The 21029-nt window shown below is 36.5% G+C and overlaps 1 pseudogene; it reads left to right on the forward strand.

Annotated features, from left to right (window-relative positions):
- Positions 1-17895: 17895 nt before the first annotated feature.
- On the forward strand, positions 17896-18014 carry LOC112482751 (annotated as a pseudogene).
- Positions 18015-21029: the final 3015 nt, after the last annotated feature.

Genomic DNA, 21029 nt, shown 5'->3' on the forward strand with positions numbered 1-21029 from the left:
TGTGGTCAGACTGCAGAAGCCAGCAGTCCTAAAATAGATGCAAATTTGACAGACTGTCTTCAACTTCTGGCTTATCAGAGAAATGTACGTAGTCTTCATAGAAGTAATGGAATGGTGTTATGTGTCTAGTGATATGGTGATCATATTCCCAATGCTATACCCTAAAACTTTTGGAGTTAAACTATTCACCCATAGGTTTTCATTCTTAAGTATATATAACAGCAAAAAAAAGCAGGTTAAAAAAACTATTTCCAGTCCAAATTCTTTTAGAACGTAGGTTACTGAGAGGTAATGTATGTTAAGTGCTTAGTGTATTCAATCCCTCACTCATCCAACAACTTTTTATTGAGCATCTATTAGGTGTTAGAAATTCAGTGGCAAATAAAGGTAAGAAAGGTCCTTGTCCTCTGGGAACATATATTTTCAGAGGTGAAACGAGAGAGCAGACTAATAAATATAACGAATATAATTAATTAACCAAAAAATATAACGTAATAACAGAAAATTGTATTAAGTCCCTGAAGGCACACAGAAGGAAAATGACAAAGTTGAGGAGGTGGGGAGATCTTTTGCACTTTAAAGCATCTATCATTTTAAAGATCTATACCATGGATGGACCTAGATGGTGGTGCACTAAGTGAAATAAGTAAGCCAGAGAAAGATGAACACTGTATTTGTATTTGTATTTCACTTATATGTGGAATCTAAAAAACAAAACAAACAACAGAAACAAACTCATAGGTATAGAGAAAAAAACTGATGGTTGCCAGATGGGAAGTGGGTAGAGGGGTGGACGAAAAAGGTAAAAGGATTAAGATGTACAAATTGCTAGTTATCGAATAAGTCATGGGTATGTAAAGTATAGTATAGGGAACAGAGTCAATAATATTGTAATAATGTATGATGCCAGGTGAGTACTGGATTTATCAGAGGATCACTTCGTAAGTTATGTAAATGTCTAATCACTATGTTGTACACCTGAAACTAATACAATATTGTATGTCAACTATAACTTTAAAATAAATTTTAAAAAATAATAAAAATAAGTAAAGATGTATGCCGGTCCCTACCTTCCTTATCTGGCCTCTACCAGTCTAGAGCTGCTGCATCATCTCTACCCTACATACATATATATAGTCATACATAAACACTCCACTTTTCTGATGACCCCACGACTTGGCTTAATATTATGAGATTAGAAACCTTAACTTTAAAGAAACTGCATGACATAGGTATTCCTAGCAGCCCAGATTAAGACTTGGTTATTAAAACTTGATAGTTTTTCCCCCCAATAATCATTTTAATCTCCACATCATAGTAACCAAAAAACTACTGAGCAAACAGCATTTGAAAGAAAGAACAGTTGACTTTCAACTCGAAAGAGAAAAACTTATGAGTAAGAAAGGCACATCAGTACTCACATGTTTTTAAAGCAAAGCACTTTCCTACAGCACTGCCATTTATGTTCATTTTCCTCCACTGAAAGTCAGTATCAGTGTGGAATTGACTCTCCTGAGATTAAAACAGTTGAACTTCAGTTCTCGGTACAGTCCTCATCAATTCAAAAGAAATTAGAAAAATCTTACCTTGGAACTTGCGTCTAAAGGCTGCTTTCTGAAATCTCTGAGGAAAAGTTTGGAAATCCTAGCAATAGGGAACACGCCAGCAAAATATATCTCACCTGGGATAGGAAGCTGAGGAGGCGGGGCAAGTTCTAGGCTTTGACACCCACACACACACACCTGTGTGCTTAATTAACTAGCGAGGGCAGGCATATACTGATTTCTAGAATGACTTCCTTTTCTTAAACAAAAACCAAGGGTCATGCTGTAGTTCTGTGGCTCTGCCCCCAAGACACAGTTCTTAATTTTTTATTTTGGCAAAACTTCAGCTACAAAGAAGTCAGGGAAAAGAGCTCAAAAATACCATAGAGCCTTGTTGGATCTTTCTAATCACGGCTTAAAGAGGTAACAACCCATGAGGTCTCCTTAACTGGACTCACTCGGGATAATTTAACCTTAAGGAGGAAACAAATAAATAACAGGTTTTGTTCCTGTTTTTAAATACTATGCCCAGGTGTTGTAGGCATAAAAAAATAAAATAAAATAAAAACAAAAATAAATAAATAAATAAATACTATGTAGTCAACAAGAAAGAACTGTAGGTAAAATTGATCATGTTAATCACCTGGAGTGCTTGCTAAAAGTAACATTCGTCCAGATCCCTTGGATTCTTACATGGTCTGCGAAATCCATTGATATAAAGGTACAAAAACTCTGTCGTAACTGAAAGAAATAAATGCCAAAATGTGATATTTAGGGCTTTTGCATATAGTTAGAAGAGGCTTTAGTGGCAGCCCCCGCCTTCACACCTAGATAAGGTTTTTATTCAATTTATGTAAGTTTAGCACTCCTGGTTGAGTGTGTGAATTATGTAGCTGCCATTGATATGAACACTTATCGGCTGTGTGTAGAATGAACGGAGAGAAAAGGAGACATCCTGGGTCAGTTTATACACAATAGAAATACCAAAAATTAATTTTGTGCGGTGGGATAAAAATGTAATTAAGAAGAATTTTTAACTGCGTCTTTCCCAAGCAAAGCAGCCACCCCAGTGGTGCCTGGCCCATAGTTGCCAGAGGATCTGCTGCTTGTGTCTGGGGCCCTGTAGGTGAATGTTAAAGAAGCCATATGGTATGATGCTCATTTCCTGCATTCTAGGCAAATGGTAGGTGGACTGCCTTCCTACTGTCTTTTAACAGGCAAAGCCACTACACTTTCAAGAATTTTGCAGGCAGTGTTAGTACATGGCAAAGGTGGAAGGGCATTGAGGGAGAAATAAATGCTTCCCACATGATGATAAAAATCTTATAATGGGGCAATCTCCAGGTAGATGATGTCAAATATATTTGTATTCATAGTTTAACTCTAGTTCCTAATTGATGTTTAGCTCTCAAAACAAGAACTATATAGTTTTTCACGTAGAGCTTTTTATACCTCTGTTATTAAAGTTGATTGATGAGGCTCAGTGATATAAGCCAAGTCTCTATAGACAAGAAGATGAAGGAGAAAGCCTTTCTCATTCAACACTTAGAAATCATGGACAAGGGGGTGGGTGGGAAAGTAAGCTGCCTGACACGTGAACTGATCTGGCCTGGAGGGCATGAGATTATCACATAGGTCTGAGTAAAAAGCCAAAATGGAGGGGTTTTTGTCCCCCTCCTCATTTAAAATCTTGGAATAAGACCTCCATGCCAGGTTGACCTCTGCCAGCCTCTGGCAAGGGTTTAGGGTGTATGAGCGAAAGTAGAAGAGGCAATGCTCTATGTTCTCTATGGCCTGTGCGTGATGTGCAAAGGATCTAGAGAGCTCCCATGTGCCCTGGTGAAGGTCTAGGGAGAGGCTGGGAGGACTTTTGGACTTGCAGAGGCCTGAAGTTGGGAAAAGGAAGCCTGCAAGGTTAAGAACTTCGATGGCTGTTGACAATGAAGTCATCAACAGAAGTGGGTAGTACTGTTCATATCGAAAGATCAAATGGTACTAGTTTTCCTGCAGTGGATGCCAGTGCAGACTAAACCATCTATCCCATGGCAAAGTAAGTTAAGAAAGATAACGTAAACTTCCTCTGTCACCAGGAGACCTCTTAGGCTTTTTCCTACACAGAGAAACTATCAGTGAGATGACAAAAATATATATATTGGTTTCTCCACCACCCCCACCTCCACCCGCCTTTCCTGGCACAAGACTCCTAAAACCTTTGTAATTTCCTAAGAGATAAGAACACTAGGAACATCTTTTGCTGTGATATTTGGTCTTTAGCCCCAGTTCCTGACACAGGGTTTCTAAATCTCTTGGGATTTCCTAGGTGATAGCAGTGTCTTCATTCTAATGAGGTGACTCTTGGTAGGCTCCTGGATGGGGACTGGTCACCAAAAAGACTGAGCTATGCTTAGAAGCTTGAAATGTTAAGCCCCACCCCCCATTTTCCAGAGAGGAGGGAGAGGCCGAAAATGGAGTTAATAATGGATCATGCCTATGTGATGAAGCCTCCATAAAAATCCCAGAAGTATGGGGTTCATAGAGCTCCTGGGTTGGTGAACACACAAAGAGGTCTAGAGAGGGCATGGAAGCTCTGAACCCCTTTCCACAAACCTTACACTATATGTCTTTCCCAACTGAACATTCAGCATATCCTTTATCATGTCTTTTTATAATAACCTGGTAAATAGTAAACTGTCTTCCTGAGTTTCTGTGAGCTGCTCTTGCAAATTCATCAAACCCAACTAGCAGGTCATGGGAACCTCTAATTTACAACTGAGGGGTCAGAAGCACAAATGACAACCTGGACTTGTGATTAGCATCTGCAGTGGGGGGTGTCGTCTCGTGGGACTGAGCCCATCTTCACCTGTGGAATCTGATGCTATCTCCAGGTAGTTACTGTCAGAATTGACTTAAATTGACGACATCCTACTAGTGTCACAGAGAATTTGCTTGATGGGGGAAAACCACCACATATCTGTTGTCAGAAATGTTCTGAGTGTGATGGTGAGATGAGAGTAAAAGATGCACAGGAGGAAGGCTGAGGTTTTCTTTACACCATCTTTGGGAATAAAAGATAAGGGGACAGGGCAATAGCCCCATTATGAAGATGGACTTTAGATTGACTAAATAATTCTTTGGAAGTCTTTTAAAACTAGAAGGTAACATGGTTTCTTGCACCCCCAAGAACACCCCCTGCTGTGCAGCAGGGGGCTATGAGAAAGATCCTTCAGAGGAAGTAAAGCTACTACATTTCCTTTGCACATCTAAGTGGAATGTGTAAATTTGCTACCCTGGTATCACAGCTAACATTTATTGAGTGTTCACTACATACAGGTACTGTGCAAAGTGTTTTAGAAAACTTATTTTGTTCTCATTGTGAAGTGCTATTATTATTCCCTTTTTATGGTTGAGGAAATTGAGGCACAGAAAGATTAAGTAACTTTTTCAAAGTCAGTGGTGGGGTAAGGATTTGAACTCAAGCACTCAGATATAGAACCCATACTCTAAACCCCTATAGTATATGTTCTCAAAAACCTTCCTTTTGTATACTATATATTTCAAAGAGCTTCCTACATAGGTCTCTATTACTTGACTAAGAATGTTTTTGGAAATTACATTGTTTGATGATAAAAGAAAGCTACCAGGAAATTTGGAGAGTATGAACCTATTTATAAAAATTTTGTGTGTGTGTGTGCATGTGCCTGTGCACATGCGTGTGTGTGTGTGTGTGTGTGTGTGTGTGTGTGTGTGTTGTACACAGAGAATTATCTGGAGTGATAGTCACCAAAAGATTGAGAATTGTTGACACTGGGTAGTAGTGATTTTTAATTTTTTCTTTATGCTTTCCTGGTTAATTAAAACTTTTATAAGATTATGTATTCACTTTATAAGCAGAAACATACAGTGAGGTTTGCATTCATCAGGAGAGAATTGGCTTCAATGCAATAATGAATCTCAAAATCTCAGTGGCTAAACACATGCAATTTTACTTTTCTGCTGCTGGTCTAGCAGCTCTAGAAGGCAGCTTCCTTTTGAGTGTTAGGTCAGCAATCGAGTCTACTTTTTAGTATTCTACCATTTCAACGCTTGGTTTCTAAGGCCACACAAGTAGAGGATGAAGAGAATGAAGAATTTGCACCCGCTGTTAAATGCCTCTGTGGTCCCACATTAACTGTAAGGGGTGGGAAGTATGGCCTATCATGTGTCCCAGAAGGAGAGAACTAGACATACGCAAACATAAGTATTCTCTATCATAATGTACCTTCTATTTTGAAGACCGTAAAAAAAGAGCATGGCCTCTAGAGTCAGGCTACTTGGGTTCATATCCCAGCTTAGACATTTATTGACTATGTGACTTTGAGTAAGTTGTTCAACCTCATTGTGCTTCAGTCTCCTCATCTGTTCAATGACGATAACAAGGTTGTTGTGCAGATTACATGAGATTATATGTTGAAAAGCATGGTAGACTGTTCACAAAGATGACTATGAATAAACTCTTCCTACCCTTGTACATCTGCCCATTTGTAATGTGATTTTTCCACTCCTCCCATTAAAAAAAAAAAAAAGTTTATCTCCCTATCCTTGTGTCTGGGTTGTACCTGTGATTTGTTTTGACCAATAGAATGCAATAGAAGTGCTATGTGGGACTTCCAAGCCTAGAACTCAATCAGCCTTGCAGCTGCTGCTCTCACCTCTTGGAATTCTGCCCTGAGACTCCCATGTGAAGAAGCCCAGTCTAGCCTACCGGAAGACGAGAGGTCAACAAAGGAGAGACAAGCTGTCCCAATTGAGGCCCGTAAGTCCAAGAGCTAACAGCTACCACCAACTGCCAGACATATGAGAGGGGACAAGTTAGGCCATCAGAGCTGCCAGATAATTTGCAGCCACATGCATGACTACAAGCAAGAAAAGCAGAAAAACCATCCAGCTGAGTCCAGCCCAAATTGCTGACTCACAGAATCACAAATAAATAAAATGGTTGTCATTTTAAGCCACTGAATTTAGCACAGTGTCTGTCTTAGCTTCATGACCCTGCTTTGCACAGTGCCTGGTATATAAGTACTTAATAAATGTTAAGTAGTGTTACCACTAACTATTATCTTCATCTAATTTAAAGTTCACAATATATTTATATAAGGCAGACAAAGCAAGCATTTTTAATCTCATTTCATAAGTGAGGAAATTAAGGCCCAGAGATGGTAAATGGTTTGTCTGATATCAGAGTCCTTAAGGAGTCAACTGAGCATTTAAAACTTGACCTTGTGACTCTCCACTACAGACATATTCTCCACAAATAAATCCCTTCCTGAACAGAAACAATGAACCACAGTGGAATAGTTGCTCCTACAGTTCTCAAATTACTAATTTTCCATCAAAGTGTATAATCATCCTCCCAAGTCTTTCTGTTACTACCTTCAGTACCTGTGGTATCAGGTTGAACTTGTCAACTTGAGAGAAATTAAGTAATTTTTTAATAGCAAAGAAAATAGTTTCCTCGGAGATGGAAAAAGATGCTCTTCTCTCTGAAATCACCAATGAGATTCTCAGGGTATCCATGTGCCTGACTATTAGGTGAAATGATTCCTAGTCCTTAACGTGGCCAATGCCATCTTCTGAAGCAAGCTGACCATCAGATCGCCCCAGGAGGGGTGGGTCCATAACGCCTGAAAGGAATATTCCTGTATAGATAAGTGGAGCCATTAAGTTGTTTACAGCTTTCAATTAAACAGCTCTTAAGAAGCATGTGTCGCCTGGGTATATATAACAAGCCCTATGCCCTTTGGGAGCGGAGATCCACCATCTTGTTGCTGCCCAAGTTCTATCCCATTGGGCCAACAGAGATCTTTTTCTTCTGCATGTAAACTATCCTAATCCTTCTACCTCCCCCAAAGCCAACCTGACAACATAACTAATTAATATTTCCTTCATTCCCTCATAAACAATTCGTCAGCAAGTCTGATTTTGCCTTCAAACTCTACCCTAAGTACAACCACTTCTCACTACCTCTACTGTCACAACCCCTAGCCTAAGCTACTGTCTCTCACTTGAATTAGAACAGTAGCCTCCTAACTGGTCTCCCTGTTTCCATGCTCTCTAGAACAACACCATCCAACAGAACTTTCTGCAGTGATGGGAATGTTCTATATCTACACTGTCTAATATGCTGCCACTGGTCACATGTAGCTATTTGAAATGCCTCTAGTGCAACTGAGGAAGTAAATTTTAGTTAATTTTAATCAACCTGAATTTGAATAGCCACATAAGGCTAGTGGCTACCATTTTGGACAGCACAGATAAAGAACATGAGCCTAATCACATAATTTACCTGTTTAAAATCCTCCACTGTAATTAATATAAAATACAAATACCCTGTTAGGCCCACAAGGTCCTTCATGGTCTGGCCCCTGCCTACCTTCTCTCCCTAGCTCAGTACACTCCAGCCACAAATACCTTCTTTGTTTCTCTCAAACACATCAAGTTCCCTCTCTCTGGCATTTACTATTCCTTCTTCCATGGACCCTCACATGATTAACTCTTTCTTCTCATTCAGTTTTCTGCTCAAATGTCACCCCTTCAGAGAGCCTTCTCTAGCCATCATCCCTAAAGTTTGCTCTAAATCTTATATTTTTAACACGTTATAAATCACATAACATTTATCATAAGTTGAAAGTATCTCGTGTGTTTTTGTTTATAGGTTTGAGTCCTCCACCAAAAAAAGAAAAGCTACTAAATCCAGGGACTTGGTTTATTTATTACTTATTCTTATCTTAGTTTATTTATTACTATTCTAGTGTCTTGAATGAATCAGGGATCCCTTGGGGTGAGAGCCCAGTGGAAATACCCAGTGGTTTCTTTAAATAGGAGGGTAGTATATGTTGTTTTTTCTATGACTTAGCATTTAATAAGCACAGGTAACATACCCTAAAAGAGAATGAACCACACTATGGATTTAGAATTACTCTGGGTAGGTATAAGAGCTGCAGAAATATTTTAGCCTTTTTTTCTCTTTCTCCATATGATTCTGTTTCTTCTTACTAATGTCAAAAAAAATAACTTCTGGTGAGAATAACGTGATGAAGAATCTTTGAAATTCTTTCATCTCTCTGAACATAGCAAATGTAAATGAAAAATCTCAGAATGAATTTTCAAAAAGCTTGTTGCTCAATCACCAGCCTCTGGGAGGAATTGTAGATTGACTGCTTGTTGGAGAAGGTCATCAAGAAGACATGACTGCTGGGTTGACCCACAAGCTGGACCTCAGGCGATTGGAGGCTCCACACTATCTCCCCTGTGCTTGGAATGCACATTCTGCTTGCCTTCCCCATACCAGAAGCTGCCCAAGGACAGCCTTGAGATAGAAATATGGCGATGGGACTATCGAACTGTGTGTGACTAAACACAGTTAAGCCCCACTGTGTACGTGGCTGACCTCAGTTAAGGCCTCTATAAAAACTTTTAAGATTTGGCAGGTGTGTGCAGAAAACTACTTATCTTGCAGATGCGCAAGACAGGCTTTGTAAGTAAGTTCCCTTGATTATTAAACCTGCCACCTACCAATCAGGAGTGGGCTTTGTAAGTTGATTATTAAACCTGCCACCTACCAATCAGGAGTGATCTGGCTTTTTTCTTGGGTCTCTCTCTGCCCTCCTTGTATAAGGGCTGGTTTCAGATTATACCTGGGAAGCTCTAGGCCAGGGTTGTGACCCAACAGTGCTGCCTGCAATAAGGTCACCAGAAACTGCCAACAAGCAAACATTGCTGGTAATGATGAGCTGCTAAGACTCAAAGCTGCATTTAGCCCCAATGCCAGCACTGACTCACCTTGAAACTCTGAATTCCTGAAGGATCTTCCACAAGGATACACCACACCTACTAAATCTTTCTTGGCAAAACAAACCCAAACTGAAGATGAAACCAAGTAAAATCTAGGAATTTAGTATTTTAATCATGTTCTTTATGTGTCAGTACCTTTAAGGTTCACAGAATAGCCATGAAACGTTTAAACAGCAAAATCCCTGACTTCTGTAGGCAGTGAGAAATGTCTGATACAGAGTGTCATGGTCAAGACTTCTATGCGGAGAGGGAGACATTTCAAGTCACAGATTCACTCATTCATTCCTTCATTTATTTCCTTTAATAAACATTTAGGAAGCTCCTGCTATGTGCCAATAACTCAGCAGAAGTCTGGAGAAACAGACACAAAGATCACGTAGCCTATAGTTTTTGACCTGGGACAATTCTCCACCACCTTTCTGATAACAGATAAGCCCTTCCCCAGCACCATGGAGTTGGCCAACCACAGTGCGCTAAGCTCTGGCCTCGATCAAAGCCTTTCCTCTTCAGAAGTTTCCATCTAGAACAGGAAAAACTGCCATTTGCTTCTGGGGACACTGTTCTGGAAACCTAGTATGATCATGGCCAAATTATCCATCATGTAGAAGAAAAATGTCTGCAGGAGTGAAGGAAGCCACCCCACAGAGTGAAGCAGAGTGAGAGAGAAAGGGAAGGAGGAGGAGAAGAGGAGAAAGAGGGGAAAGGGAGTGGAAGGAGGGTAAGAGGTTGACCAGCTGGGATTGTTTCCTGCCTCGATCTAGTCATGCCAAATATCGATGCCACCTGCCCTTTTTAAAAGTCAATTTAATGATCCTGAGACAATAAACTTTGCCCTCCTCCCGTGCATACCTTTTCTTTTTGCTTACACTGATTTAAGCTACCACCATCTGAAAGAATTTAAATGAAATAAAAGAATTTGAGGAGGTCGATTTAGTAGCAGAGCAATCATATACATAAATAATTGCAAAAAATATGATGTAGGCATAAGTATAACATATAGTCATGACATAAAAGAGAGAAGAAGCAACTCTGCTTGGATGGTTCCTAGCCTGTCAGCAAGAGCTTGGTTTATTCCTTTTTAGGGCATGTTTCCTTGCACTCAGGAAATGCTAAGTCATAGAAAAAAACAGCATGTAGTTGCTTGCCCCCTTACTCAAGAAAGGCTTTGTGACCTTGGAGTTGAGTCTGGAAGAGCATGAACCTGCCAAGTTGAGAAGGTTGGGGAAGATGAAAATAGAATATTAGGGAATATACAGACCTATGGTTCAACAGATGTGGTACATACTTGGTGTTGTAAACACATCTACAAACTCTTTGCTGTTCCTCCCAGTGAGACCTAGGGGGTCTGTCCATAAAACAAAGCAAAGGAACCTTTACCAGGAATCCAGGAGGCAGCAGCAGGCATTTTGCCATGTGCTCATTAAAGAAACCAAACCTCCTAAAGTTTCAAAATCACACAGATTTATGCACTAGATAATAGAAACAGCATAAGCCAGACCCATAGAAACATGGTTTTGGACTTCAAACAACACCATAAAAGAAAGTGAAAGAGAACCCACAGACTGAGAGAAAATACTTGCAAAACTAGATAAGGGGCTTCTATCCGGAATATATAAAGAAATTTTACAACTCTGTATTAAGAAGACAACCTAATTGAAAAGTAGGCTAACAGTTTTAACTATCATCTATATGGTGATGACTCCACCTGTATCTCCAGCCCAGATCTCTCTTTTTGAGCTCAAGCCTCATGTGTTCGACCTTGCAGGCCAGCTTCAAGTAGAATAGCCTGTGAGACAATAAGCCCTATAGATCAAAACTGAATTCATTATGGGACTCCACCAAAATGTCCAATTCATAATCTTGAGAGTTGTCTTTTCTTCTCCCATCTCCTATATCGAATCACAGAGTACTACTCAATTACTCTTAAAATGATACAATTCTATCTCATGCCATTATGCCTCTATACAAAAGTTCATCTTTTCTTCTTCCTTTTCACCTGATTAACTGCTATTGGTTGATCTTTAAGGTTCAACTCAGTCATCATGTCTTCATGAAAGCCTTCCTTGATGTCCCCACCCCTGTCCCACAAAGCTGAGGAGGTGTCCCTTCTCCGTTCCTGGGTATGTGTTATCCTTTACAGCACTCTTCGTATCCTTTTAACATAGCTTACTTTTTTATCAGTCTCTCCCACTAGACTAAAAACTCCCTGAAGACAGGATTTGTTTTGTTCATTGTGGGTCTCCGTTACATGTAGCACCACAGGCCTGGCATACAGTCATTGCTGAACTAAATTTCGAGGAAGACTAGAAATAAAGACCACATTAGTACCTGTGAGAGCTGACATATAAAATTTTTCCCAAAGTGTGTTCCACGAAATACTATTTCCTTGGACGCAGGAGGGAATAAAGTTTACATGGTCAAATAAGTTTAGGAAACAGAACATACTATTTCTTCCTCTTGAAGATTCTTAAAGATTCGCAGTGTTTTCTAGCTTAGCAAATACTATAAGAAATCTTGCAAAATGGAAGTCTTTTCACATTTTGCTCTCTGGTTTCCCAAGCATATTGAGCATGGGGTCATTTGTTAGTATCCTATGGAACTGGTGGTCTGCAGATTTCTTTAAGGATGGCAGACCTGTCTGTGCATTTTACCCTTCTTTTAGAGAAACTGCTCTCCTTCCCTTGGATTGCAATGAGCAAACTTCTTCTACGAAAGGTTAGATAATAAATATTTTAGTCTTTTCTGATGACAAATATCCCTGTCACACATTCTTTTTTGTTTGCTAGTTTTTTTCCTCAACTCTTTAAAATACGAAAACCATTCTTTGCTCAATGGCTGTACAAAAACAGGTCATGTGCCAGAGGGTCATAGTTGCCAATATCTGCCCTGGCTCCACATGGTCATCGTGTGGGTTACCACACTCTTGGCGACAACTGTTTGGTCTAGAGGTAGGTACATAACCCAAATTGGGACAATCAGAATCTTTTCCCTACGAAATGTGAATACGACTAAGAGATATCTAATTGTTCTTTTTTTAAAAAAAAGAGAGGAAAACTGAAGAATGATTAGCAATAACTGTATTTTGCCATGTGGTCTGAAATGGGAAAGTCAGCCCTAGATGAGAGCTAAGAATGAAGTAACTAAGAAGAAGTAGAGACAAACAGTGGATAGAGAATTCCCCGGGTATTCTACAGTATCCAGTTTTATGTCTAATTTTTCCTACATTTCATTGTAGTACTGCCCTTGGATACCATGAATATCTCTACCCTATACCATCCTTAAATTCTGTTCTTTCATTTAAGATAGGTAGAGGTGGTTTCTGTCGCATGCAACCAAAAGAGATCTAATAAATACACTTTGAGAAATTAAAAAAATAGGCAACAGATTTCAATACATATTTCTCCAAATAAGACACGCAAATAGTCAATAAACATAAGATGCTCAAAGTCATTAGTCATTAAGAAAATGCAAATCAAAACTACAATGAGATACTACTTCACAAACACTATAGTTAAAAACAAACAAACAGAAAATAACAAGTGTGGGCAAAAATACTGAGAAATTGGAACTCTCAGATATTGCTAGGGCCAATGTAAAATAGTACAAGCTTCTTTTGAAAGCAGTTTCACAAAATGTTAACGTTTTCCTATGACTCAGCAATTCCATTCCTGGGTATCAACAGAAGAGAAAAATACTGTCATACAAAGACTTGTACTTTAATTTGCTCATGGCAACATCATTCATAATAGCCAAAAAGTGAAAACAACCCAACTGGCCATCAACTGGTAAATGGATAAACACAATGTAGTATACATCTATACAATGGAATACCATTCAGCAATAAAAAGGAACAAAGTGGATTTTTAGGGCAGTGAAATAATCTATAATATTATTATAATGGCTATATGTCATTGTACATTTGTCCAAACCGACAGAACACACACACCTAAAGTGAACCCTCAGGTAAACTATGAACTTTGGGTGATTATGCATCATTGTAGGTTCATCCTCAGTTAATAAATGTCCCATTTTGGTGAGTGATATTGATAATGGCAGAAGCTCTCACATGTTGGGGCAGGAGGTATATGTGAAATCTCTATCTTCTTCTCAACTATGTTGTGAACCTAAAACTGCTCTAAAAAAAGTCTTTAAAACAATATATTATTGATAAGGAGCAGATACAGAATAATGCGCTCTACATGATTTCATTTTTATTGTTTAGAAACTGGCTATACTAATCTATGTTATTACTAAGCACATTGGTTTCCTGTAAGGAAGGAGTAAAGTTTGGAATGGGACATGAGAGGGCTTCTGGGGTCCAAGTAATGTTCTATTTCTTGTGTCTGGTGGTTTTATGGAAGCATTCACTTTAAAAAGTGTTTTTATTGTGCTTAAAATATGTACACCTTTCTACAGGTAGGTTATAATTTTCAATAAAAATTTATTTTAAAAAGAAAAAAAAGGAACAAAATACTGATACATGCTACAATATAGATGAATCTCAAAACCATTATACTACATGAAAGAGGCCAGACATAAAACACTACATATTATATGATTTCATTTACATAAAATGTCCTTAAAAGGCGAATCTATGGAGAAAGTAAATTAGTGGTTGCCTAGGCCTGGGGATGGAAACGGAAGTGATTGTAAATAGGCATGATTTTCTGTTGGGAGTGACAGAAATGTTCTAAAATTAGGTTATGGTGATTGTTGCACAACTTTGAGAATCAACTTAAAAAAATTAAATTGTATACTTTAAATAAGAGAGTCTTATGGCATATCAATTATATCTCAATAAAGCAATGAAAATGTAGATGAAATGGACAAATTCCTTGAACAACATAACTTACAAAAGCTAATACAAGAAGAAATAGGAAATCTGAATGACATTAAATATCAATGACAGTGCATCCTTAATCAAAAATCTCCCAACAAAGAAAACTTAAAGTAAAAATAGCTTCAATGGTGAATTCTTCTGAACATTTAATAAAAACAATAATACCAATCTTAAAAAAAGAAAGAAAGAAAGAAAGAAAAACTCTCTAAGACTAGAAAAAAAGGACAGCATAGTTTCCAACTTATTTTATAAGATCAGCATAACCTTGAGTCTCCTTCTATTTTTAGATTACTGAGAATCTGTGAAAAATTGTTAATTATAAAAGTTTTTCTCTGCTTCTATTGAGATGATTATATGGTTTTCCTCTTTTACATAAAAATGATAATATATTATAACCAAGTGAGATTTAAGCCAGGAATGTAATCTTGGAATAAACATAAAAAGTAAAAATAATAAAACATTATCAAATTAGAGCACTAAAATCAAGAATTTCTGTATCAAAAAGACAAGAAATAACAACTGTTGGCAAGGATGTAGAGAAAGGGAACCCTGTGCACTATGGTGTGAATATAAATTGATACAGCCACTAAGGAAAACTGTATGGAGGTTTCCCTAAAAATTAAAAATACTAGACCATATGATCCAGCACTTTCACTTCTGGGTGTTTATCCGAACAAACCAAAAACACTAACTCGAAAAGATATCTGAAGACCTATGTTCACTGCAGCATTCTTTATGATAGCCAAGAGATAGAAACAAGTGTCCATTGATGGATGAATGGATTTTTAAAATGTGTTATGTGTATTCAATTAAATATTATTCAGCCATAAAAAATAATGAAATATTGCCATTTGCAATAACATGGATGGACTTTGAGGGCATTATGCTAACTGAAATAAATCAGACAGAGAAAGATAAATACTGTGTGATTTTACTTACATGCAGAATCTAAATTAGAAAATTTTTTAAAAAAACAAGCTCATAGATACAGAGGACAGATGGTGACTGCCAGAGATGGGAGTGGGTGAAATGGGTGAAAGAGGTCAAAAGGTACAAACTTCCAGTTATAAATAAATAAGTCATGGGAATGTAATGTACAGCATGATGACTACTGTTAATAATAATTGAGCATAATGTATTGCATATTTGAAAGCTGCTAAGAGAGAAAATCCTTAAAATTCTCATCACAAGAGAAAAAAATGTAGCTATCTATGGTGATGAATGTTAACCAGACTTACTGTGGTAGTCATTTCATAATATAGTCAAATATCAAATCATTATATTGTACGCCTGAAACTGATATAATGTTATATGGCAATTATACCTCAATAAAAAAATAAAACTAAGAAAAAAAAGACTAGTAAGATACACTCAGGGGAAGAAACCAGTGTACTTACATTAACAGCAAACATGTAGATTTAAAGTTCTAAAAGACTGCTAGACATAGTTACTGTATAATGACAAAAAAGTTCAATTAGTATGATATAATAATCTCAATACTGTATACATCTAACACTATAACTCCAAAATATATAAAGCAAGATATGACCATACTACAAAAGGATAGATTATGTTGAGCAATTTTAACCTGGACAGCTCACCCTTGCCCAGTGATCAAAGTTAACATCACCAGTGATCAGTCATATTGATATCACATACCCCTGACGTGATGTGATAAGAAGGGTAATTCACCCTTGTGGCCTTCCCCACCAAACCCATAACTACAATCTAACCATGAGAAAAACATCGGAGAATCCCAAATTGAGGTACATTCTACAAAATATCTGGCTATTACTCTTCAACACTGTCAAAGTCATCCAAAACATGGAAAGACTAAAAAATTGTCACAGAACAGAGGGAGAAAGGATGACTAAATGCAATGTTATATCCTGAACTGAATTTGGAATCAGAAATATGACATTAATGGGAAAAATTAGTGAAATTCAAAGAAAGTCTGGAGTTAACTGTAATGTATCAGTGTTAGTTTCCTAGTTGTGACAATGTACCCTGGTAATATAAGATATTAATGTAAGGGGAAACTGAGTGAGAGATATACAAAAACTGTCTGTACTACCTTTGCAACTTTTCTGTATATCTAAAACTATTCTAAAATAAAATTTATTTTTAAAAAAAGAATTTCTGTTTATCAAAAAACACCACTAAGAAAAAAAAGACAAACCACTGACTGGGAGAAAATATTTGTAATAAATACATCTAATAAAGAACTCAATTATAATACAAAATCAATGTACAAAGACCTGAATTCTAAAATATATATAGATATCTACATGTATCTATATATTGCTATATGTGGTCTTTGGAGAATGTAAAATCAATAGCAAAGCAGACTAAAAGCGTGTCTGCACTTTATTATCATGTACTAGAAATTCAAAACAACATTATAATAAAATATTCACCTAGAGAAAACATCTTCTGTTGGTGTAAGTTCCAAACTTAAAGCATGATCCACAGAACCGGAGTAACCTGAGATTCTTTCAGAGAGTCTATGGGGTAAAAATATTTTCATGACAATATAAAACATTATCTGCTATCTAACTGTGCTGACCATGTGCACTGATGGTCCTGAAACAGTGGTGAGTAAAACTGCTTACTCTTCAGCATGAGTCAAGGCAGCGGCACAAACTGTACTAGTACACACTGTATTCTTTGTACACACTGTATTCTTCGTTGCTACACACAGTCAACAAGTAACAAATACCTAGTCTTACTTAAGAATACCCTTCATAAAACAGTAAACACTTTATTAAATCATGACCCTTAAGCACCCATTTTTTTTTGTAAGGAAATGGAAAATAAAGCACTTCTGCTGTCTCAAGGAAAAACACTTTAGTAATTATGGAATTGCCAACTGATCTAGCCACTTTTTCCAAAATCGAACACCATTTTCATTAGAAAAAAACAACTGATAGACTATATTTATGCAGCCGTGGTTACTTAGCAGGCATTTTCTCAAAAATGAATAAAGTGAGCCTGGCATTTCAAAGAAAACAATTTAAATATTTGCTACCTTAAATTTGAGCTTTCAAACCAAAATTGAATGTTGGAACCTACTGTGAGCTTGAAAGCTTCTGTGAGCTTATAGACTCTTAAAATGAGACCAGTGATGATATTAACAAATGTGATATTTTTGTTGTTATAAAACAAAATGTGTCGAAAAGTTGAACTAACTCCGGGAAGTAATATTTTACAAATGAACTATGCATGATGCTGTAATGTCATGCATGAGTAAAAAGATTCATTCAGAATGTAAGATAGGCCAACAGATTTTAATGTAAAAGTATGAAAGTTCATCTATGTGGTTTCTGAACACATTTTAACCTGTAAGAAACTACTTCTTGTCAAGTTTTGGTATAGTATCAAAACAGAATATCTACAATTATTTAAAGAGGCTATTAAAATGCCCTCTTTTTTCCAACTACATATTTGTGTGAGGCCAGAATCTTCTCAAATACTTTAGAGCAATATATTGTAACATATTGAATTCAGAAGCACATGTGAGACTCCAGTTAGATAAATTTAAAATGTCACTCTTATCACTAAATTTGTTTTGTTTTGGAAAATTAATTATTTTTATAAATGTATATTATGTATACATTAATATGCAGTAGATTTATTAAGTAATTTTAAGATGAAAATTAAATTTAAAAATACTTAAATTTAGTCTGCGACCATGTCACCCTGAACAAGCCCGATCCTTTCTGATCGCGGAAGCTAAGCAGGGTCAGGCCTGGTTAGTACTTGGATAGGAGACCACCTAGGAAGACCGGGTGCTGTAGGCAAAAAGAATGAAAAAATAAGGGATTGTAAGCTGACAAAGTCCTTGCAATCTGTGAGGTGAACCAAGGGTTGCCTTGTCTAAAATAATAATAATTAAAAAATAAATAAATAAAAATACTTAAATTTTTCTTGTTTTAATTTCTAATAGGTAAATATCAATAGATATAATACATAAACACAAGCAAAGAGCTTAATATTTTTTAGGAGTGCAATGAAGTCCTGGGACTAAAAAGTTTGAGCAATGCTATTCTCAACAATTTTAGTAATACATGTATTATATTAGCACCTCTTTATTACTTTGTCTGTAATTAGCATTTATTCTATGTGGAAGTTAATTCAAAGAACTTCACTTCTACAATTACCCATTACATATGGATACAACTACATGCATTTATTTCAGAGTAAGTTCTTAACAATTCAGAGTCATTCAAGCTTACTTCATGAATAGTTCTTGTCTCCAACTCTGTAGAACTACATGTTCCTACATTTAAACAGTGAATTCAAAATAAACAATAGAACTGTGATTGTAAAGACAAACAGAACTCAAGTTACTGCAATTCTGTAATTCCATGTGACAATTTGGAGCTTTTATTTGTGTTTAAAATGTAAAACAATGAAATGGTGTGAACTATGAAGTGTAATATTTTTGGTAAGGGTAAATTTTCATTTATAAATGAAATATTTTTCTAAATTTTAATAACATCTGTAAAACTGAAATGTATTATTTTAAAATTATAAATAAATAAGTCATGGGAATGTAATGTACAGCATGATGTTTCTAACCTAAAGAATGAATCAAGAAGATATTTTTTCTAATTATTACTTATTATTGAAAATAATTTTGTCATATATAAGGAGGATAGTAAGAAATGATCCTCTTGGGGAGTAATATATACTAGTTAATCATTGATAACACCAAATCAAATTGAATAATGAGATACTGAATACTTCCCCCCCTCCCCAAGTTCAGTAACAAGGGCTCGTTTTTAAAGTATGTCCATAGCACCTTTATTCATATGTCCTCTTTTGTATCTGATTTTTATTCCATTCAAAATTATAACTGTGAGATTCATCCATATTATTGGATGTATCAGTAGTTCAATTTCTTCATTGTACTCAATCTGGTGTCATTTTTCACAACCCTGATCACGTCAACTCTTAAGTGAAACTCTCTTGACTCCTTACGCAATTAGGTACTACATCTATGGTCTCATAGTATTTTGTGGGTATGTAACTCAACTAGAGCACCTATCACATTGAAGTTCATCTATCATCTCTTTTAAACTAGAGACCTGGGGAATCCAACCCCTAGACCAGGGCCTAACACATAATAGGATCTTATTTATTGTATTAGTCAGGATTCTCCAGAGAAACAGAACCAATAGGTATATATCTTTCTTTCTTTTTAAAAAATTTATTTATTTATTTATTTATTTATTTATTTACTTACTTACTTACTTATTTATTTACTTATTTACTTATTTATTTATTTTTATGGTGACATTGGTTAACGAAATCCAGTAAGTTTCAGCTGTATATTTTAACAATAAGGCATATATATATATATATTTACACTGCGTGTTTGCCTCCCATTGTTAGATTTCTTTCTGTCACCACATATTTGATCCTCTTTACCATGTCTTCCAATAGGCATATATCTTATAGATAGCTGGAGACACAAAAAAGCTGATGGTGTCATTCCAGTCTGAATCCAGAAGCCTAGGAAGGACAAGGAGGGCTGATGTTGTAGTTCTAGCCCAAATGGCAGCAGGCTTAAAACCTAAGAAGAATCAATGTTTCAATTTAAGTCCAAAGGAAAAAAAATATAATAATAATAAACGATGTCCCAGCTTGAAAAGCAGTCAGTAGGAGGAGTTTTCTCTTACTCAACTGTTTTATTCTATTCAGGCCTTAAATGAAGTCCACCCACATTAGGGAGAATAATCTGCTTTACTTGGTCTACCAATTCAAATGTTAAACTCATCCAAAAACATCCTCATGGAAAATCTAGAATAATGTTAAACCTAATATCTGGGCACCCTGTGGCCCAGTCAAGTTGACACGTGAAATTAACCATTACATTTCTTAATGTTTCTCTGTCTACATTTGTTTTCGCCATCAGTTTATTAAAAGAATATACGTGCAAAGATCATTTATAAAGCGGAGTGAAGAAGGGCTAATGAGGTAGGTATAAAGGATTCAAGTTTCACTTCATATTAGAGTTATTTTCTTATCCAGGGATTGAGGGATGAGTAAGATTCTGTGTAGTGGGGGCAGGATCTTACAGAGGAAGCAGCTTCAACGCCGAAGGCCCTTTACCAGTTTGAATTCAGATCACATTTGTAAACTAGTCTTTAGCTAAAGAAGGTTTCTGAGACTGTTGTTCATATAACTAAAGACACAGGTTACTCCCCAACCTAGGAGAAATCCAAAAATTTTTCCAGTGCTGGAATATCCATTGTTGTTATCCTCAATGATCAGTCTTGGCTCATAGTTAGTTACCATGGAGACAATCTAAATCTTATGCTTTTCCTTAGTGATGTCCACGAAAACTCAGACAGATACTTATTCAGAAAATATTCTAATATAAGGCTTTACACCAAAATAGATAACTGAGTTCTTTGTGGAAAACAAAAGCAATGGTGTTTATGCAAAAATGTGAAGGCCTGGCTCTCCAAAAATGGAAATTTTGATAAGTTACTATAATCACTATTTATATTTAATTTTGCTTTTCTGATTTCTAAGGAAAACATGTTTATTTTAGAAAAATTTGGATAATACTAAAGAACATAAAAAGGAAACAAAATCAACCATAATCATTTTTCACCAAAGAGTATAAAGTAAAACATGCAAAAGCCTTTTCCTCCTCCCCGTCAATCTCCAACCCCATTCCTGAGATAACCACATTTTTCAATTTGGTCCTTATTGGCTCTGTGAATTTCTTTCTTGATTATTTATTTATTGATTCAGCAAATAATTACTGAGTGGGCACCTTGAGCCAAGCACTATTCGAAATG

This window comes from Pteropus alecto, unplaced genomic scaffold, assembly GCF_000325575.1.
Source record: "Pteropus alecto unplaced genomic scaffold, ASM32557v1 scaffold155, whole genome shotgun sequence".
Lineage (NCBI taxonomy): Eukaryota > Metazoa > Chordata > Mammalia > Chiroptera > Pteropodidae > Pteropus > Pteropus alecto.